Source organism: Stenella coeruleoalba (genome assembly GCF_951394435.1).
Source record: "Stenella coeruleoalba genome assembly, chromosome: 11".
NCBI lineage: Eukaryota > Metazoa > Chordata > Mammalia > Artiodactyla > Delphinidae > Stenella > Stenella coeruleoalba.
Window position 1 is genome coordinate 23,294,975 of NC_137157.1, and position 19,334 is coordinate 23,314,308.

General features: G+C 38.7%; 1 long non-coding RNA gene across 10 annotated transcripts in view; it reads left to right on the forward strand.

Annotated features, from left to right (window-relative positions):
• The window catches only part of LOC307193759, a 681,048-nt gene that overhangs the window by 402,610 nt on the left and 259,104 nt on the right, over positions 1-19,334 (forward strand). The window lies entirely within an intron of this gene.

The following is a 19,334-nucleotide window of genomic DNA, read 5'->3' on the forward strand; positions in this document are numbered from 1 at the left end:
AGTACACTTAGGTATGATTCAGTGATTCTGAGTACTTTTTTTCCCTCCGTTTTAAATTTTTCTCTCTGATTGCTCCATTCTTGTTTGCAACTCTCGTGGCTGGATAAAGCCTGGGCAAGTCTTTGGATGTCAATCATTTTGAAGGGCGACTTTCTTGCATGACTTGGTAAGATCTGAAAGGAGGATAGCCACGATGGGGAGGCTGTGGTGAGGCGTCCCCAGGCAGCTGGCAGTCTTGAGCATCCAAATGTAATTGCTCTGTTTTATTCACCCCAGCCTGCCCGCTGTGTTCATCAGGCTGGCCAGTGAACAGAAGGGAATCAGGGCTGAGATGGCCTCAGAAAGTCAGGCATGTACAACCGAAGTTAAAAATATGTAAAAAAAAATTACTTGGATGTGATTTGCTCTCATAGAACTCAATTTCTGGATAAGAACAAGAAGAAACAGTGCAAAACTGGAGCACTAAAATTCATCTTTGCCGAAGAAAATGCAGGGAGAGCTGTGAACATTTAATAATTTTGGTATCTAACCACCCATAGTAAGTGCTTGCTTAATGCATAGACAAGACAGGGAGATTTAGAAAGCAGGCAACTCAAGGCATTTCCAATTTATTTAAGGAACTCTTTGATCTGTTTTGAAATTTAGGATTCTGCTTTTGACTTTGCTAGATAAAGTTGGAGTAGAAATGAATTATTCATATGAAATATTGCCTCAATAACACTGCATCAAATAAACATAATGAAAAGCTGCCCATGTTATATAAGGGTAGCTAAGTCACAACTCTTCTGAATTGCAAAGTTAAGCACTCGGGGCTAGATTCCTCTCCAACATTACTCTATGGAAGAATCTGCTTAGGAGGATGTAACACTCAGTTCCTTTTTATTTCCAGTCAGATATGCATTTGTGGTTTATGGGTTTAAACTGCAGTCATAACCATAAATCTCACAGTCCTCATCCTGAATCCATCCAAGTCATTGGAGGCCTGAGAGCAATTTCCAGGACAATGTATCCCACACCACTTCAGCATTTTAAGTTCACCATAAAAATATGGTAAAACCAGTATGTTCCCCCTCCCTCCATGAAGTATGATATTTTCAGCAGCCTCTGAAAGCATACCTACATCCATGCCTTGAAGGGAAAGTTTTAAGGCAAATAGAACCATCACTTATCAGCATCATCTTTTCTGATGATGCTTTGGATAACAGGTTAAAAGAGAGAGAAGGATAAACCAAACCTAAACAGTACACATCTGGGGAATTGAGCTCTGCTGCAATTCAATAGATAACACTTGAATTCTTGCTGACAATCCGATTTTAAAGAATGGTAGTTCAATAAAGGTATAGGAAGTCGCCAGAGTCAGACTTGGGCAAAATGGTGAGGAAGGCAGAGTGTCTTCAGAGCTGCCCTTGTCCCCTGTCCCTCCTTTCTTCCTCTTCCTTCAAAAACGTGTATAGCCATGTGCTGTGTACTAGGCACTGTGCAATGGTAAACAAGACGGCATGGGCTTTGCCGTCAGAGAGCTGATGTTTTAGAGAGGAAGAGAGGCAATAGAATAAGTAATGAACAAACGTGTGATGAGCATGAGGCCCGGGGAATTGAAAGGTTCCGTGGGAACGCATGGCTGGTGTCCTAAGTGTCCGAGAACATGTCCTTGAGGAAGGGCAATGTAAGACTGGAAGCCTGCATTAGCTGGGAGAAGGGGTTGTTGGTGAAGATTTAGGAGAGAATGTTTCATGTACAGGAAACAACATGGGCAAAGGCCATGTAGCATGTTGTTGAAACTGAAAGGAGTTTTCTTTGCCTGGGGCTAAGATTTCCAAGGGGGAGACTGGAGAGAGATAAGAGATAAGAGAAATTAAGAAGAGATCAGATTATAAAGAGTTTATGTTAGAGAAGATAAAGGGTTTGGACTTCAGAGCAATTGGGAGCTACTGAGGGTTTTCAGCAGGGGTGTGGCATGGTGAGATTAATATTTTGGAAAGATCACTGATGATGATCTAAAGCAGTAATTGGAAGGGAGCAAGGATGGAGGCACAGAGATGCATGGGAAGCTGCTGCAGTCACCTGCTGAGGGATGGCAGTGGCCTGCAGCAGGGTGGGAGTTTGGGATAAAGAGCTTTAAAAGAGGTACTATTAGCAGGACTTGGTGACTGATTGGGTGTGAGGGGTGACCTGGATACCCTCAGGAAAACTCTCTCTTAGAGGACAGAGAATAAATTCATTAAGAGAATTGAGCATTAGTCAGGAGAGGTAGAGTGAAGAGGATACATGAGAGAGATTTTCAAATATTTAGTATAGCATTGCTTACAAAATGTTTTGATTAAATTTATTGTCTCCAAATGACCAGTCAAGAGTGCATCTATTAAAATATTATATGTCCAAAGAAAATGAGTGTAGGTGTGCTCTGAGCTCATGCATTGCATCGTAGAATTGGGAAGTGTGTCCCAGTCCAAGTATTCTCCATCACAAACCCACGGGTGAGGAAGAGGAGTTAGGACTGCTGAAGAAAAGGGCAGCTGAGCTCCTGCGATCTGCTCTGTCTGTTGGGAATACGTGGGTACAGAGTAAGTACTTCTTGACCTGAACTGCACTGTGGGGCTTCAGAGGGTAGGCTTAAAGTTACAAAGGGGAAGATAGCAGCAAGGCACGAGGAAGAACTTTCTGACAATTGTCTGGCAATTGTTTCAGTGAGGTGAATGTCTCATTCCTGGATATGTCAGGTGGATCTGGCCATACATCTGTCAGGCAGGGGTTTTCCTGTTGAGGTCCACATCACATGATCTCTAGTGTCCCTTAATGACTGTCTGTAAATAAATGATTCTAAGGAATTACACTCCCTGCCAGCCAGGGGTAGCTGTCCATCTCACTCGTCACTGTACAATCACAGGTCAGTTTGAGGAGCACAAGATTATTATTATAGGAGCTTTGAGTCTCTCCAAAGAGTATCATTGTTCTGTCATTCCAGATGTTTGTCATCTTACAGCTGTATTACACTATGGTCTCTAGATATTGTCTTCCCTTCTCTGAACAAAATTGGAAAGAGAATTTTCATTTTATCAAGTGAAAGTAGCCTCACTAAGTTCTTTTACAGAGACGTCTGTTTTATAATTCAATGCATGATATCAATTTGGGAAAAATAATTAAGAAAGATCCAGAGGAAAATATTGTATCAATTCTGCCTTTAGCTTGACTACCTTACAATAAAGAGGCGGAGAATCAATCTGATATTAGGGCTTAAAGTGAGCATGAGTTGTATGTGTTGTTTACAGTTCTTTTTGAAAGCACTTCGGTGCTCTTCATAATATGAACAAATGCCTGCTGAGGACCCTCCTAAAACTGTCAAATTCACTTTACCTATGTCCAAGTTTTTACCTAGGTTTGCTAAGTAAATAGAAGCCTATCATCTCTTGTGTCACCTCTCTTCCTCAGGGTTATGCTTTTAAAAGCATTCTCAGCAAGAAATAAGTTTCATTAGTGCTTGGAAAATAAATTGGTGAGGTGACAGATTCTGTGGTTTGATGGAAGCTCAATTATAATTGTATAACATAATATAGCAAGTGCAGATGAAATCCTATTAGGGTCTGGAAATCCAATATCTCAGCTCTATGACTTTTAATTGATCTTTACACATATTGTCATTGCAGTCAAATATCTGAGCTGATTCCAGTACACGTAAACAAGTGTAAGCACATTAACTCTGTTAATAATTTTAACAAGTAATCTGTATTTCCCATTAGATTGTCTCCAGTTTTGCCTTGGCATAATTAAAGATATCAGCAGTGATAAGCCTAATGTGTTATTTAAAGTATGCATGTATTGAAGTCTTGCTTTTGTCATTAACTACATCGTGATGTAATCTATGTAGCCATCATTCAGAAATTAGACTTTGTCTTTCTCTGAAGCAAACATGGATGGTGGGGGTGTGGGAGAAGGAGGCCTTGTGGGGTGGTGCAGAAGCTGCAGATGAAGAGTAGAGTCTGAGTTCAAGTTTTGACTTTACCACTCAAATACCCATGTGAAACCTTTAAGCTTTCTGATCCCATTTCATCACCTCTCCTAACAAAGAGATGGTCCGCATTTTTTCTCTCGGTGCTAACATTCTGGTTTCTATAAGGCAGACATCGACTCCCTTCCTTGCTAATAATTGACAGTTGAATACAAATACTGTTGACTTTATGTTCATTTTTGCTCAAATTTCATACAGCTGGACAATGTAAGCTCAGTTGTGTGTGTCTGGAAAGGTGGTAAGGGAAAGTGTTTCTCTTGCTGATTGTCATATCTGCAACATCAGGCTCAGTACCTGGAACTTGCTTAATCAATATTTGCTGGATGAACGAATGCATGCATTCTAGTCATTCTACCTTCCCATGGAGATGGATTAGAGAGATTGGCTGGGCATCCCCTCTCAATATCCCTTGTGTTATTATCCTTCGGCTAGATGAAAACATCATGAAGTTACTCTGAAAGTACACCTTTAATGACATGACAGGACATGACAGAACATGACATGACATGACACTGAATGCCTTCTCCTATCCTTAATGAAATGGAAGTGAATCAGAACAAACCACTGTCCTCCGGACTGTTCCCCACACTTGCCTATTAGTCAGAGCACAGCCTGGAGATGCTTCTGTTAGTCAAGGGCAAGCGGAGACTTATTTGTCAGTTTCCAGCTTGAACAAAGTGGGAACTAGTGTGTGCTACAAACATGCCATTTGAGAATGTTCTTGGAGTACTCCAAGAACATTAGAGTCTAAATCATGCTGTAAACAAAAACAACTTTTAATACCAGCTATGACTAATCCAGTGCTTTTGTTCATTAGGTAGAACAAACATTCTGATTTGCAATCAAATATCTACAATTATCATGAAAGCCTGAGAAAAATCCTCCCTGGCAGGAGATCTTATCTCGGCACACAGAACAGATAAGTTTCATTCCTTGATAGACAATCTCCATGCCTAGGTGATCCCAGTAAACAGTCTTTTCGGAGTGATTTTTAGCAAATGGGTGGCTTATTCAGGGTTTTATCTGTTTAAGTTCATCACTTTCTGAAATCGTCTTTGCATATATTAGCATATATTCATTTCACTGATTCTTTGTTTCTTTCAATGGGGATACTCTGTCTGCTCCTTATTTCATCTGATTTGCTTTTGAAATGAAGAACCCTTTTCTTCTTTAGGTGTCCTTTGAAAATAAATAGAATTTCCTGTACATTAAATAAAAATAGCAGAGTTCTAATAGCAAGCCTTCATTAAGGGCAAAAGCCCCACGAGAAAAATCATTAGTGCCTTTCCTCCTGCATTAAAAACTTCTAGGAAGAAGATGGAGAGAGTATTAGGAATTCCTGAAGTGAATGAGATCAACTCCAAGGTGACACCAGCCTCTCTTGGATTAGTGACCTTTTGCTAGGTTTTTCTTGTTTGCACAAGCAGAGGCTTTTGACATATTCCCCAAGACCCTTAATTCCTCTCTCTGTTTGGCATATTACCAGCAACATAAAAAAGAGAGAAAGAAGGAAGCTCTCATTTTATCTTTGAGCTGCTTAAATATTTATGTTCTAATTTGTTATTGACTTCATGTGGAGTTTTATCAAAATATAGATGGAAAAGTTTAAAGATGGCTCCTGGGAGAGCACTTAATCCATTTAAAAATAAATTTCTAATGGCCAGATTTTCTGGGCTTAAAACATGAAGCTATGAAAGAAAGCAAAACCAAAGAAGCCCAGTCTATATGCTGACATTTGTAGACAAGGATAAAGGAAAATTGGTAATGAAAATGCTAATCAAATATCATTGTGAATGCTCATTTTTTTCATTTTTAAAATATTTGATGGAAGCCTTTACTAGATTTCTATTTTAATTACTTTTCATTTGCAAAAAAATGAAACCTAATTAAAAACACCCTAGGGTAAACCCTTGGGAATGAGTCTTTGTTGCATTTCGCCTCCTGTTCCTATTTCACTTTTAGTATACTCATGCTTTCTTAGACACTTAATATGTTAATTCCTTCAGAAATAGCTACATGTTAAGTGCAGGGACTGGGCAATATTTATAGCAAAGGACTGAATCTCTAATGGTGAAATTTCAGAGAACAAAAGGAGAGATCAGTTTAAACAGATCATATACACACATTCTTTCAAATCCAGCCATATGGATCTATGCTTGAAAATGTATCCTCTATCACTGCTGCCTTTATGACATAACTAACATTATTTATCCTTCTATCCTAAGACCTTGCTGACTCTGTTTTTGACCAAAGTTCTTACAGCAACAAGTTACATATTGCAAAGAAGAAGTGCCTTATTTAACTGAGAAGGCTGTTGAATACCTACTTCAAAATTCTAACCTAACAAGACTTAGTTTATTGGCAAAAGTAGAATATATTTTAATTATTTTATAAAGACTAGATACTGCTTTGTGTATTTTGATTTCTAGAAGATTTTATTTGCTTGGATCAGAGTTTCCCATATTTTAGGCCTCAGATCAGGTCCAGCTCAGAAAAAATTTTTATGGGTACTCAAAACAAACATAAATTTGAATGGAGAAAAAAGGAAGGAGGGAAGGATGGAAGAAAGGAAGGAAGGAAGGAGAAGGGAAGGGAGGGGAAGAGAGAGAGAGGGAGAGAGAGAGAACCTTGTGTATCCCCCGATTCTTGTCTGGACTCAGAGAAGTGGGACACAGCTTCTCAGGGAATGGGCAAGGTCCATGCTAAAGAGGCAGAAGCAGAACACAAACTTTGATGACTTCTCACAGAAAGAGTGCTCATTCCCTTCAGATCTACCCGGCTTGGCTCAGAGCTACATCTTCAGTCAAAAAGAGGCATGACCCCTGTCCTGAAATTGGCTCACATGCTGACACAAACCTGCTACAAGTTACACCTTCCTGAACTGAGAACAAATGGCAGAGTTTTCAACACAGTACATGAGGTGGCTTCCAGCTTGGAGGTTGTAGGGTGAGCAGAGCTTCTAGCTCCCTCATTAGGGATTTCATGGTGTGATTGTCTCCTGTCGAAATGGAGAGGACCAGGTATTGGAAAGCCCTGGAAGGTGCCTTCTCAAGCCTCTTGTACAAACTGCATGTTACCCAGATCTAATATCAAAATTCTGGCCTAATTTCTTACTGTTGTACCAGGGCCAGCCATGTTTGCTATTAATCTCAGGCATCAGACTTGTGCAACGTATTAGTCAGGGTTCTCCAGAGAAATAGAACCAATAGGAAATTATCTATGTATGTATGTATGTATGTATCTATCTATCTATTTATCTATGATCTACCTATTCTTACTATAATACATAGGATTTATTATAAGGATTGGGTCATGCAATTATGGAGGCCCATAATTTGCCATCTGCAAGCTGGAAGCCCAGGAAAGCTTGTGGTGTAGTTTGAAGACCTGAGAACTGGAGAGCTGGTGGCGTAGATTCCAGTCCAGACCTGAAACCCTGAAAACCAGGACAGTGAGGGCAGAAGACTGATGGGCCAGCTCACACATTCAGGCAGAGAGAGAGGGACTCCAACTTTCTGCCTTCCTGTTCTATTCAAGCCCTCAATGTGGGATGATACCTACCCACAATGGGGAGGGACACAAGCTTTACTCAGTCCATCACCAGTTCAAATGCTGATCTCTTCTGGAAACACTCTCAAAGACACCTTCAGAAATAACACTTAAGCAGATATCTGGCCCAGTCATGTTGACACATAAAATTAGCCATCACATTCAGTCACCCTGAAACTGACTACCTGGTTGTGGACCAGGAGAAACTGGTGGGGTAGGTCTGGCCCAGGACCCTCGTAGGTCTCAGAGACCTTGCAATCTAGGGGGAAGACAGGGCTGCCACGTTGCCCATCTCCAGGAAGTACAAAGGGAAGCGTGCTTCTGGGTGACCGGCAGTGCACAGCTTGCACAGCCATCTATGGTGACAGAGAGCCATGATAAGATTTGTGCCTTAGGAAGATCACAACAGAAATAGGTGATACTGAAATGATACATCCAGCAAGAGCATCAGAAGCATGTTGCTTAGCAATATAGAGGCAACTACCTACAGAATCAGCTAAAGGTCTGAAATGATTGCTTCTAGCCTGTGGTCCTGGGAATGGGAGGTGTGTGGAGGGAAGGGAGATACTTGTTTGTCATTTTAAACCTTTGATTTATATTTAATTTTTAAAAATCAGGTATAATAGAAAAACAATACTATAAACATATGTGTGTATGCATAAACGTATGCATGTACATGTGTATGTACACATGTATGTGTATGCATGTGTGCATATTATGTATGTGTGTGTATATGCATGCATGCATGTATGAATGCACACACGTGCATAAATACTCTTTGAAGGATAAGGGAAAAATAACCCTGGGGACATTGTGGATCAAGCACTAGGGCAGGGAGAGCCACTAACAGGCAACCACTGTAGTGGCTCTGGCCAGAGTAGACTCAGATTGAACCCAGGCCGTGCATGGGGAATGGAATTGGTTGATCTGAGAGATACTAAAGAGGTGGAAGCAACAGGACTCAGTGCTCATAAACACAGGCTTTCTGCCCCACATCCTCATTTCCTTCCCTGTTGGTGGGGTGCGTAGGTGGGAGCAGGGAAGGCAGGGAGGGGGAGGGGAGTAGGCGTTAGAAGCCATGGGGAAGGAAAGAAGCCCTCACAGGCTTGCTGCTGGGAAAGGTGTTTCTCTTCTTTCTGTGGATGCAAAGTATCTCCCACATTCTGGAGCAGAGACTATAAATAGATGCAATTCATGATCATCTTCCCCCCAACTATTTTGTACCCCTTCCCCAAATATACACATGTGCCCCTGTATATGTTGGCTCTCTTTAACATTCCTTCATTTTTGTTTCCTTTACACTTTCAGTGTGACGCATATTTGGTGTGTATGTGTGTGTTTGGGGGTGTGGGGTAGGTCACACACCCCAGGTGAGGATGAGTGGTTTAGGGAGCCTGAGCTGCACAGCCGAAAAGGTTTTATTCTACTTAATAAAGAAGATATCTGTTTTTTATTATATATATATATACACACATCACCTATCTATGTATCTGTGTCTCTATGTCTCTATCCATGTTCTATGTATGTAGCTATGTGTCTTTGTATGTATGTATGTATCTCTATATCTATCTATCCATCCATCTAAATTTTCTGTCGGGATATTATCTGTATTACTGACCCCCCCATTATAGTTTCATTTGGGGAACCCTAATTTGGATCTGACAAATGTACTTCTAGGGTCACAGAATTCTCTCTACCAGTTGCTAGTGAGGCAAGAATCAGTTCCAATGACCTCATTCATCTGTCAAATATAATTTAGAGCTTGCAAGCCAGTTACTGTGTTAGCTTTCTCAGTATCCATTCCAAACTCTTTCCCTTGCCTTTACCATAGAAGTTGCAAAGCTAAAACTCACATTTAAAATTTTTAAATGTTTTTTTAGCATCTTTATTGGAGTATAATTGCTTTACGATGTTGTGTTAGTCTCTGCTGTACAACAAAGTGAATCAGTTGTGTGTATACATATATCCCCATATCCCCTCCCTCTTGCATCTCCCTCCCACTCTCCCTGTCCCACCCCTCTCGGTGGTCACAGAGCACCGGGCTGATCTCCCTGTGCGATGCAGCTGCTTCCCACTAGCTATCTATTTTACATTTGGTAGTGTATATATGTCCATGCCACTCTCTTACTTCGTCCCAGCTTACCCTTCCCTCTCCCCGTGTCCTCAGGTCCATTCTCTAAGCCTGCATCTTTATTCATGTCCTGCCCCTAGGTTCGTCAGAACCATTTTTTTTTTAGATTCCATGTATACACTCACATTTTTAGATTGCCTTGAAACCATGGGTGGCCATGTAACACTGTTCTGCCCAATGAAATGTAAGTAGGAAGTCTTACTTGTGATTTCTGATAAGGCCTTTGCTTTCTTGATACAATGGACAGCACCATCCACCTTTATTTTATACTCTATCTTCCTTTTCTGCCTGTAATAAATGTGATTGCTGGAGCTCTAGCAGCCATAGTAAGACAAAGAAAATGAGAGACCATGGCCTTAATATCCTACACTTGATAAATCAACACTATCAATTACCTCTCAGATTTCTTGTAGAAACCCTGACAGTTGGGTTTTCTAAGACTCAGAACCAAATGCAATCCTTGACTGATATAGGTAGGCATTGGAAAAACAGGGGAAACAGGACAGGATAGAGTCTCTGGCTCATGATTTTGTGAGTAGGGCATCTCTACTGGAGTTGAGGCTTTAAGCAGTGTCCTCCACAGACATGCCTTGGGAGATCAGGTCTCATTTCCTGCCTGAGAAACCTGGAGCACACAGACTGATGCAACACATTTCTGGCTATTAATGCAGAATCAGTGGCAACTCCAGTGTTAATCCTGCAGGCTGGAAATAAATTATGCTCTGTCTCCACCAGACCGAATCATTACTAAAACAGCATTAATACCTATTTATATTTTTCTATCAATATTTCATAAATTTGAAGAGAAACAGCTGGAAAGAATTCAGATGATTTCTTCTCTCTGTGTGCTTTCAGAGCATCAGTTATTGCTGTGGGGCACCTTCAGCATCTCCTAAAGCTGCAGTAAATCTCCTAGTTCTAACTTTGAAGATTTTAGAAATGCTAATAGTGGAATGTGTATGAATTATTACTTTTGCTCTACTGCAGTGATACTTTCCTGAAGAGTAAACAAAATCCACATTCAATTCAAGAATGAATGATCATTTTTTGGGGGGGGTGCTTGGGTGAGAGGGTGTGAGCGAAGAGTAGGAGGGGTGTGTGAATTTCTTAATTGTTTTGAACTCAGTTTCTCACTGAGTGAAGCATATAGATAGGTGAAAGAAGAGTTGAGTATGATATCTTTATGGGTGTTTTTAAATAAACATTTCACATTTTCTAACTCATCTGATTCTTATAAAAATATTACTTGGCAGGCAGGTTAATTATAACTATTCCCATTTTGTAGATAGGGAAACCAAGCCATAAAGTATTTTTTTTCTTGGAGGGCTTCTCAGTGTTCTCACCACTCAGAACTGCTATTACAGTGGAGAGCTACTGGTCATGTCTGTTACCTCACTGTCCTTCAAACTTGGTATTAAAAAAAAAAACAACAACAAAAAAACCAACCAAAAACTTGACTAACTTCCCTCATTCAACTCTTAAATACAACAACAACCAAAGAGTGAAAATGTTTGTGAATCTCTTTATATCTGCATCCAAATTGAACCAGAAGAGGTAAGGAGGGAATGAAAAAGGGAAAAAGGAGGATCAGAAGTAACAACTATTGAATACTTGTTATAGGCTGGGAAGTTGTGGGATCATCATGTCAGGGACTAGGGCAAGAACCATGTCCAAGGTACATTATTCCCATCTTACAGGCAGAGAGAGAGGCTCAGAGAGGTTAGTCACTTGCCCAAGGTCAAACAGGTAGTATATCATGGAAGAGTGATTATACTGAGGAATATGTTTTCAAAGTCTATGATCTTAATAAAGAAAATGTAGTATATACATACAATGGACTATTATTCAGCCTTAAAAAAAAAGGAAATCTTGCCATTTGTGACAACACAGAAGAACCTGGATGACATTATGCTAGGTGAAATATGCCAGTCATAGAAAGATAAATACTGCATAATTCCATTTATATAAGGTACCTAAAATATTCAAATTCATAGAAGCAGAGAATAGAAAGGTGGTTGCCAGGGGTTGAAGGGACGGGGGAATGGGGAGTTGTTGTTCAATTACACAGTTATACACGATGAATAAGTTCTGGAAGTCTGCTGTACAACATAGTACCCATAGTAAACAATGCTGTATTGTACACTTGAAAATTTGTTTAAGAGGGTAGGTTTCATATCAAGTGTTCTTTATCACAAACAAAAGTACACTTCACTTGTGCTTTCACGTGTACTTTTCATTGTATCTAAGAAGATTTTGTTTAACCCAAGGTCACAAAGTTTTACTCCTATGTTTTCTTCTAAGTGTTTCATAGTTTCAGCTGTTATATGTAGGGTTATCATCCATTTTTAGTTAATTTTTGTGTACAGTATAAGAAAGTAGTTCAACTTCATTCTTTTGCATGTGGATATCCAGTTGTTCCAGCACCACTTGTTGAAAAGTCTGTTCTTTTCCCATTGAGTTGTCTTGACTTCCTTGTCAGAAATCAGTTGACCATAATAAATGTAAAAGTTTATTTCACACTCTCAATTCTATTTCATTAACCTATATGTCTGTCTTTATACCAGTACTTCATAGCAGGTTTTGAAATTGGGAGAAGTGAGTCTGCCAATTTTATTCTTTTTCAGAATTGCTTTGACTGTTCTAGGTCCTGTGTATTTTCATGTGAATTTTAGCATAAACTTGTCAGTTTCTGCAAGAAAGCCAGATCAGATATTTCTAGGGATTGCAGTGAATTTGTAGATCAGTTTGGGGAGTAGCCATCTTAATATTGTCTTCCAATCTGTGAACATGGGATATCTTTCCATTTATTTAGATCTTCCCTTTCTTTAACATGTTTTGTGTTTTTGAGAGTACAAGTTTTGTATTTCTTTTGTTAAATTTTTTTCTAAGTGCTTTGTTCTTTAAAATGCTATTTTAAATGGAAATGTTTTCTCAACTTTATTTTCAGATTATTCATAGCTTATTTATAGAAACAGTTTATTTTTTATATTGATCTGTGTCCTGCAACTCTACTAAACTTGTTTATTAGTTCTAATAGTTTTTTAGTGGATTTATTAGGATTTTCTACATAAAAGACTGTCATCTACAAATAGAGATATTTTTACTTTTTCTTTCTAATCTTGATGCTGTTATTTTCTCTTTCCTGCCTAACTGCCCTGGCTAGAACTTCTAGTACAAAATTAAGTAGAGGTTATGAGAATGAACATCTTTGTCTTGTTTTTGATCTTAGGAGGAAGGCATTGGTCTTTCACATTATGGTATTTAAGTGTTTTTTTTTTTTTAAATCATGAAAATGTGTTGAATTTTGTCAACTGTTTTTCTGTGTCTACTGAGATGACCATGTGGGTTTTTCCTTTATTTTATAAATATGGTGATTACATTAATTAATTTTCTGATGTTAAAGCAACCTTGCATTACCAAAATAAACCTTACTTGATCATGTTGTATAATACTTTTTATATGTCTAGATTGATTTGATAGTATTTTGTTGGATCTTTTTGCATCTATCTTTATAAGAGATATTTTTCTATAGTGTTCTTTTATGATATCTGTGTCTGGTTTTGGTATTAGGATAATAACCCCATAGAATGAATTAAGAAGTGTTCTCTTCTGTTTTTTTCAAGTGTTTCTAAAAAATTGCTATTATTTCTTTTTAAAATATTAGATACAATTTATTTGTGAAGGCATCTGATCCTGGGCTTTTCTTTGTGGGAAGTTTAAAATTGCTAATTCAGTCTCCCTATTTGTTATAGGTCTATTCATATTTTCCATTTCTTCTTGAGTCCATTTTGGTAGTTTGCGTCTCTCTAGGAATCTGTTTATTTTATCTAAGTTATCTAATTCATTGCATACAGTTTTTCCGTAGTATTCCCTTAAAACCTATTTATTTTGTAAGCTTGGTAGTGATGTCCCTTCTTTCATTTCTGAGTCTAGTAATTTAAGCCTTTTTTCTTTTTCTTGATCAGTCTGGCTAAATGTTTGTCAATTTTGTTGATCTTTCAAAGAATCAATTTTTCATTGTTGATTTTCACTATTGTTTTTCTATTCTCTATTTCTTTTATTTCTGCTCTAGTCTTTATTACTTCCTTTCTTCTGCTTGATTTAGATTTAGTTCACTCTTCTTTTTTCAGTGTCCTAAGGTAGATGGTTAGATTATTGACTTGAGATCTTCCTTTTTTTTTTTTTTGTAGTACGCGGGCCTCTCACTGCTGTGGCCTCTCCCTTTGCAGAGCACAGGCTCCAGATGCGCACGCTCAGTGGCCATGGCTCACGGGCCTAGCCTCTACGTGGCATGTGGGGTCCTCCCGGACCGGGGCACGAACCCGTGTCCCCTGCATCGGCAGGTCGACTTTCAACCACTGCGCCACCAGGGAAGCCCGAGATCTTTCTTTTCAAAACTATAAGCATTTATTATAATTTCCTTCCAAATGCTTCTTTAGTTGATACATTTTCCCAAGTACTGCTTTAATTGAATCCCATAAAGTCTGCTATATTATGGTTTTTGTTTTCATCATCACAAAGTATTTTCTAATTTTCCTTGTGATTTACTTCTTGACCTATTGGTAATTTTGAAGTATATTATTTAATTTCCACATACTTGTGAATTTATTAAATTTCCTTCTGTTATTGAGTTCTCACTTCATCCCATTGTGGTTGGAGAGCATTCTTTGTATACTTTCAATCTTTCCATTTCTATTGAGGTTTTTTAATGGTCTACCACATGGTCTATCTTTGTGAATGATCCATGTGTGCTTGAGAAAAATGTATTGTGCTTTTATGGGGTGGACTGTTGTATAGCATGTTGTTAGGTTTAGTTGATTTAGTGTCATTCAAGTCTTCATATACTTGTTGATCTCCTGCTTGGTGGTTCTATCCATTTTCGAAAGTGGGACACTGAAGGTTCCAACCAGTACTGTTGAATTGTCTGTTTCTCCCTTCAATCTGTCAGTTTTTGCTTTTGTATTGTGGAGACTCTGTTGTTAGGTGCATATATGCATGTAAGTGTTATATCTTACTGATGGGTTGATCCATTTATTATTATTAAATGATCATCATTATTTCTAGTAACATATTTTTGTTTTAAAGTCTGTTTTGTCTAATATTAGAATAGCTATTCTAGCTCTCCTATGGTTGCTCTTTCCATGATTTAATTTCCATTGAAATGAGCTGGAGTGTCGGGTGAAGGAGTGGGTCATGGTTCAAATGCCACAGACTCTTGCTTTTCCTATCAAGATTTATTAGATTTTCTTAAATAAATGTTTCTCCACTTGTTGTATGCCATTAGGATAATTTTCAGAGACTTCAAATTATTTAAAAAATAAATTTCATCAGTTATGGTTGTTTTGCTGGGGGGAAGATTCTTGGAGACTCTCACACCATCATTGTAGAAGTGGTACTCCTCAAATTTGATTTTAATCTCATCTCCATCTTCTCATCACCCCCACCATGTGCCTTTCCTTTCAGATTCAATTGTAACTTAAAAGACCTGAAGTGGGGAGGTTGTATGGAATCTGCTTTTGCATACCTCCTTCCATTTCCTTTTCTAGGTCTGGAAGGAGGGATTAAGGGAATAAATAAATGAATATTTATTTTTTAGTGTAACTGTGTGGTTACATTATCTTTTAATAAATTCTTTCAGCTTAACAAACTAAAGCAGATGGCCATTTTGTGCTCTCTGTGTGGCAGCATCCAGTCCTTGCTTTCTCATTGGTGTGTAAATGTGAGTTTTGTGGAGGGGACCATGGGACCTCCCTACTACTGCATGTTTCTCTGAGGTGGGAGACGTATATCTCAGGAGTATATTCCAAAAGGTCTCCAAGTTGATCTCAGGAGACAATGTGCTCTATGCAGCAGCAGAGATGGGGATCTTTCCAGGACTGAGTAGAAGATGAATGCCCCATTTCCAAGGATCCACCTTACCTGAGTTCTTCCTTTTGGTGGGGCCTCACTATTGAGTGCTTAATAGGGGACCAACAGTTTTAAACAGAACTTAGTTTTAATTTAGAACCAGAGTATAGAAGATTTTTAATGGTGCAGAATTAAATCAAGTCTAATTCTTAAAATCAATGACAAAGGATAGGTGTGTTAACATAAAATAAATTATAACTTTAAGACCAAGTTTAACAAAGGTGAAAATTGTATTCCCATTATTGAAATGTTGCTTAACTAAGCAAGAGTAACTCTCAAATTCACTATACTATATAAAATACTTTATCTTTCTTTACTTGGAGGAGGGTCAGCCTTTTTTTCTATTCAAGCCTTCAGCTGATTGGATGAAGTCCACCACATTAGGGAGGGCAGTCTTCTTTTCTCAGTCTACTGATTTAAATGTTCATCTCATCCAAAAACACCCTTACAGAAACACCCAGAATAATGCTTATCAAATATCTGGGGTACCTTGTGGTCCAGTCAAGTTGACACATAATAACTGTTAAACTCCCTCAGTCTCTCCTTTCTTCCCTTCTTGCCCCATTTTCCTGGCTGTAACTGCCCAGAATAGAGCTTCCGTTGCACTGAGTTGGGTTGTAGAGTGTATGAGCATGCTGTGACTCAAATGCCACTGATTCTTCTTATTCTTATCAAGATTTATTAGATTTTTCTTCAATTATGTTTCTCCATTTGCTGTATGCTGTTAGGAGAACTTCTGGAGACTTTAAAATTTTAAATTCATCAGATAAAATGAAATCCATCCTCCCTTTCTTCTTTCCTTCCTTCCTTCTTTCCTTCCTTCCTTCCTCCAACACATGTTTATTAGGACCTCTAGCCCTGCCATAGTCTCATTAGGGGAAAGTAACTTATCCACCCATCCTTGTTTATCAAACTCTTTGAGGAATAACTTGCAAAGATTGGAGATCCAAGAACTCTGGATGTGGACACTGAATGCCAGCCCTTGGATTCCCAGTGAAGGGTGTGGCCTGGAAAAGAGGTTTACATTGGTAAGCATCAGACAAGGTCTTTTTATAATGGAATGTTTACTTCAAAAATCATCTGTATTCTGTGATTTAGAGGAGTATACATAGGTGAAAATTATGCATTTATTGATTTCAGTGTTCCACATTCTGGATTTGGCCCCAATTTCAAGATTTGAATTCTTTTAAATTAATACAGATGCTGTACATTATTGTCTTTTCTTTTAATGCATTTAAGCAGTAAATGCATTAAAGCAGTAACCAAGTGACTATAGTTACTGTCTTCTGCAAAGAGTGAGTTTTTGTTATTTGATTATGTTTTTGAATATTTTGTATGCCTAGATAGAGCTAACATTTCATTTTATAGATATTATACATTGTGGGTATTAAAGTAGTGATGTATTTAGATTTTTCCCTGTAAAGTATTTATGTTCCTACATCAGGAAATTGAATCATGATTTTGTAACTTTCTTTAGTAAAAATAGCTAAGAGAGTTGTTTTGAAACGTGGGAAATGAACCATCTCTAATTCAACATTTTAATCATGGATACTTGCGGGGGTATCTTTTGGAATCCAAGTATTAAGAATAATTATTAGCTCCTGAAACAATGGGCATTAATTGTGTGTGTTTGTCCGTGTGTGCATGTGTGTGTGTGTGTGTATGTGTGTGTGTGTTTATGTTCAATTCAAGAAATGGAGATTAAATGCACTCTATGTCCAAGAATCTGTGCCAGAGTCACAAAAGTCATCCATCAGCTTTCAGTCTACTTGGAGGATGGGGAACATGTAACTAAGATGGTAGAAAGCCTAAGAAAGTCCCTTCATAGGTTGGAATAAATACTAAAGAGAATAGGTTGGAATAAATACTAGAGAAGAGAATAAGTGCAATTTGTTGGAGGGCCCAGGATATGCACAAGGGAGGTGATATTGAGATTATACACAGTTTGAGAAGGAATTAATTGCTTCCATGTTCTTTGCATTTTCATTACAGTATTTGTTTCATTCAGCTTTAGCATACTTCATTATTTGTACTTGCTTCTTGACTAGTTTTAAAGCTTCTTGAGGACAGGGACCTTGTCTTAATCATATTTGCTCCATATGCCTGCCATTCCTTTGCATCCTTTCATCTAATCTCCACGGCAGTTGCTAAACAAATGTTTGTTTAATTAAATTTAGCACTACTATGAAGAGAAAATTATTCAGAAGCTCAGAGCTCTAATCTGTATGGGTCAAAATACCTTTGATAAGAGAGTTTCAGATAAACAGATAAATCCTGTGAAGTAATTAACACTTCCCTTTGAAAAGCAATGTGGGCCCAGATAAAGTCAGAAGCTATGAAAATATTTTTGAGTAGCAAAGGGGATGTGGCAGGATATCCTTGTCTACAGATACACAGGAAAAAAAAGGTAAGTTGTGCTTGTAACAGATAGTACTGATGTACTTATTTTGTACCCATGAGTATAGATTTAACTGTTGCTTAGGATTAACTATAGTGCCCACCTCCCTATGCAAGGCTGTGTTATAAGGTATGAGTAGATAAAGAAAACTTGGTTCATGCCCGCAAGGAGGTTTTCAAAGTATATTTACCTCAGAAACATAATATCAGCATTGCTTCTCTTGCTTCTGCCTTCCCAGTTTCTCATTAGTTGATTCTCACTACCCAGCATCAGCTATGTCCTGATTCTAAAGCTCATCCTGAGTGAGGCAGAAATATAGCCTCATTTTCACTATTCAGAAGGACTTGAAAATGAGTCCCACTCTTGGACCTGGGATCCAGGACCCAGGACCCAGGCAAGGGCGCTGGGCATGTTGCTTTCTTAACAGTTAGATTTGGAAGGGACACTGTTTTGTCATCACACTGCTGGAGTTGTAGTATTTGCTATTCTTTTGCTTTTATCTGGTCTGGCACCTTCCTTTTCCTGGACTTCCACCTTACCTCCCACTCTTCTGTCAGCCAAATCTCTCTGTCCATTTCCTTTGGCCCTCTGGCCCCAAACATCAACCTGTTTGGTTGCATTCAGTCTCTTTCCCTGAGGGTTAGGGCATCATCCTGGTGTATCAGACTGCAGGCCCCAACTCTAAAGGGAATGGATAGAGCTCCCAGCACTGCCATTATTGTCCTCTTCCATCTCCCGAGAGTTCTTACTCTCCTCCTTTTTCAATTTGCTATTCATGTGCACTCTGTCAGACCAGCTCACCCAGGAATTGTGCTGAGTTTTCTGGACTCCTTGGATTCTAAGTCTAGACAGCTGCCTTTCCCTGGGCCAGCCTCTGTAGCTGGGCCAGATGCTGTGCTATCCCCATCACCATTCTAACTCTACCTGGTTTCTCTCCTCTTTCTTCCAGTCCCATGTTTCTGAGGTCTCTTCAAACATAAAGCTCAAGTGCAGGTAGGTATTGCCAAATCAATCTTGTATTAAATGATGCTTCCAATCTCGATAAAATAGCAAGTACACATATGTATTCAACTGAAAATCCATCCTCTTTAAATACTAACTTGTGTCCAAGCGTTGGTATTTCTTTCCATCCATCCCTCCATCCATCCATCCTTCCAACTGATATTTAGCAAGAAACTACTGAATTCCAGCCATCTGGCTCAAATGATGACTGGTAAATTTAAGCCATACAAAAACTCTAAAGATAAAACTCTGCTAGCCTCAGAGTTTCTGAGATGACAACATGAATTCTTTAACTTTTCTGCAATATTATTATGAGTTATAAATTCTAGACCATGAAAGTA